Here is a 3,544-nt window from a genome sequence, read left to right as displayed (position 1 = left end):
TCACAGTGTCTAAATCACTTCGCGGTCTCAGGCACTTTAAGCAGAATATTGTGTAGAAATGATATCACAATGCCCAGAAATAGCAGCCACCCAACAGCTGAGTCCTCTCTGCAGAAGGTGTAAGTGTAGCCACCTTGCTTCCCTAAGACATGTTTCTACTGTGCATGCTTCATTTTCTCCTTGGCAGTGACTCAGGGTGTGAGATAACCACATCTGTTATATTATTTTACAGCAACAGAAAATACTGGGAGAAGTCTTGACTCCAAAGGAAGCCTTGATTCTGGTTTCACCTTGACTTTTGACTCCATGTACTTGAGCAAGCCAGTTCAACTCTCAAGGTTGATGTGATGATAGGGAGCTTGGCACTGATTTGGGACACCTACGATATTGCCCACTATATTACAAACCTTCCCCAGGGCATTAATCCAGCGACTTTCCAATAAATGATGTGATATAATTGGATTCTCTGTTCCTCAGTTTCTACATCAACCTCCCATTAATGTCTCCTTAAGGAGGCTTGCAAGTAATTTGAAAGAAGATACTTTAAGAATAAGTTTTCCATTCCCCAACAAACTTTCATCTAATGGCAAATAAACGAAAGTGTGAATCTTAAAGAATACATGGTTCTAATGGATTAAGGACAGTGTGAGGGTAAAGAGAGTGAGAGTTTGTGGGAGGTTCCTGAGCCCGCAGGGAGCTCGGCTGGAGGCTCCCCACTGGGGCAGGGACCTTTCCTCGCCTGGGGCCATATCATAATTCTGAATCATGTCTGATAACAGAGAACTGGAAGACAAGCCTCCAGGACCCCCCACCCTGTGCAAATGAGCAGTACCATTTTTAGCACTGGAGGCAAAGACCCTGTGTCAGCCAATCACAGTTTGAAACCTTTGACCTCTGTTCCAGAGGGAAAAAAACCCCAGGAATAAAATCGTCTCTATATTCTCAAGCACAAAGAAATGAAGTAAGAAGAAAGAGAAGGAAAGGCCAGGAATTTCTCCTCCATATGATTTTGAGCACACCATCCATGTTGGTTTTGATGCTGTTACTAGAGAATTCACTGGCATGCCAGAACAGTGGGCTCGATAGACCTCCAATATCACAAAACTAGAGCAAAAGAAGAATCCTCGGGCTGTGCTGGATGTCTTAAAGTTCTATGACTCCAACACAGTGAAGCAGAAATATCTGAGCTTTACTCCTCTTGAGAAAGATGGCTTTCCGTCTGGAACACCAGCACTGAATACCAAGCGTTCAGAAACAGCAGTAGTAATAGAAGATGATGATGATGATGAAGAGACTCCTCCTCCTGTTATTGCCCCATGACCAGATCATACAAAGTCAATTTATACACGGTCTGTAACTGATCCTATTCCTGCACGAGTTGGTGATTCTAATGTTGACAGTGGTGCCAAGACTTCAGACAAACAGACAAAGAAGGCCAAAATGACAGATGAAGAGATTATGGAGCAATTAAGAACTATTGTAAGCATAGGTGACCCTAAGAAAAAGTATACAAGATATGAAAAAATTGGGCAAGGGGTTTCTGGCACAATTTTCACTGCTACTGATGTGGCATTGGGACAAGTGGTTGCTATTAAGCAGATTAATTTACAGAAACAGCCAAAGAAGGAATTGATCATTAATGAGATTCTGGTGATGAAAGAATTAAACAATCTCAACATAGTTAACTTCTTAGACAGTTACCTGGTGGGAGATGAATTGTTTGTGGTAACGGAGTACCTCGCTGGGGGATCACTTACTGATGTTGTAACAGAGACCTGCATGGATGCAGCACAGATTGCTGCTGTATGCAGAGAGTGTTCACAGGCATTGGAGTTTTTACATGCTAATCAAGTGATCCATAGAGACATCAAAAGTGACAATGTGCCTTTGGGCATGGAAGGATCTGTTAAACTTACTGACTTTGGCTTCTGTGCCCAGATCACTCCTGAGTAGAGCAAGCGAAGTACTATGGTTGGAACGCCATACTGTATGGCACCAGAGGTGGTTACACGGAAAGCTTATGGCCCTAAAGTAGACATCTGGTCTCTGGGTATTATGGTCATTGAGATGGTAGAAGGAGAGCCTCCATACCTCAGTGAAAATCCTTTGAGGGCCTTGTACCTGATAGTAACTAATGGAACCCCAGAACTTCAAAACCCAGAGAAACTTTCCCCAATATTTCGGGATTTCTTAAATCCATGTTTGGAGATGGATGTGGAGAAAAGGAGTTCAGCCAGAGAATTGTTACAACATCCCTTCCTGAAACTGGCCAAACCAGTTGGCCAAACCAGTCCAGCTTGACACCACTGATCATGGCAGCTAAAGAAGCATTGAAGAGTAACCATTAACATCATTGCTGTGGCCTCATATTCCTTTTTCCATTTTCTAAAAGAAGTCTTTTACTATATGAAAATTATTATTCTTTTGGGGTTTAAAGAAATGGTCTGCATAACATGGAGGGAAGAAACAAGCTACTGTTTCCTGAAGACAAGCAAGAAAAAATTGCAAAACAGAGTGACAACTTTCTATTGAATTCCTTCTTTAGGGTCCAAAAGGAATTGTGGACTGAATCATAGCCTTATGCCCTTCAGCAGAAAGCCCATCAGGGCCATTTATCATGCTTGAGATTTGCATTTTATTTTGCTGACTTTATTATAATAGATCCCATTCATTGTCCCTTTTGGGGTATTTTCAGTACTTGAATGGCAGATCTGAGTTTTTCTGAGTATGTGTTTTATCTGCTAGTCTTCTCTTCTCTCTTCTTCATAACTTTCTTTCCCCTGACTTGCTCCTTTTGAGTTGCTTTAAGAAATGTTTCTTATACCTAAATTGGAGGCAAGTGTGATAGAAATGACATAGCTCCTTATATTGGCAAAGGAGTTCAATATGGTTTAACTTTGTATAGAAGTTAGAATCAGCTATTGTTACATGTAACATTTCAGTTCAGAATTTGAACTGAAGGAAGGGAAGAAAAGTATGTGATTTTTACCCTTTCTAACAAATGTGAAAGAGTCAATTTTTATAATTTCATAATAGTGAGTTGTTTGGCATTTGTTACATGTATAGAGAGAAGACTAATAATCTATATTTATAACTAAATCATTGAAACAGTAAAAGAGTCCCATTGACTATATTTTCTAACAGTTTCGTTTTTCTTTCTATGTCCTCTTCAGATTTGGCTTCAGGACTTTGTGCCGCTACTTTCCCCTTCCCTCCTTTTTCCCCTTCATTTTGGAAGTAAGTTTCTGTATATGTTGTAATTTTAGCTAGTTTGTTTGTTTTTTAATTAACCCTTTCTCACCCTACTCCTCACCCCCTTCCCATGGTAAATAATATAATAACCACTGAATTTTCAGAATTTAAAAGTTAACTTTTTTTTTCCATTTAAAGGTAAAAAATATTTGAAACTAGCAGAGACAAAGTGAGAGGCTTGAACCTTGGTGAGCTCTAAAATAATTAGATAAGATTACATTCATGAAAGAGAAATGTCAGTTCCTTAGAGATGCAGCTTCTGACCAGTAAACTGTAGAGATTTGTTATAAAC

General features: G+C 39.8%; 1 pseudogene across 1 annotated transcript; it reads left to right on the top strand.

Moving 5' to 3' along the window:
- Window positions 1–765: 765 nt before the first annotated feature.
- Window positions 766–2,348, top strand: LOC309823392 (serine/threonine-protein kinase PAK 2-like; annotated as a pseudogene). Its single transcript has one exon. The product of its transcript is annotated as a serine/threonine-protein kinase PAK 2-like (transcript).
- The last annotated feature ends 1,196 nt before the right edge of the window (window positions 2,349–3,544 follow it).

Source organism: Grampus griseus, assembly GCF_964374135.1.
Source record: "Grampus griseus genome assembly, chromosome: 5".
In the NCBI taxonomy this organism is placed as follows: Eukaryota; Metazoa; Chordata; class Mammalia; order Artiodactyla; family Delphinidae; genus Grampus; species Grampus griseus.
Note: the sequence above shows the minus strand (reverse complement) of the source record. Positions and strands in the feature narration are given on the sequence as shown.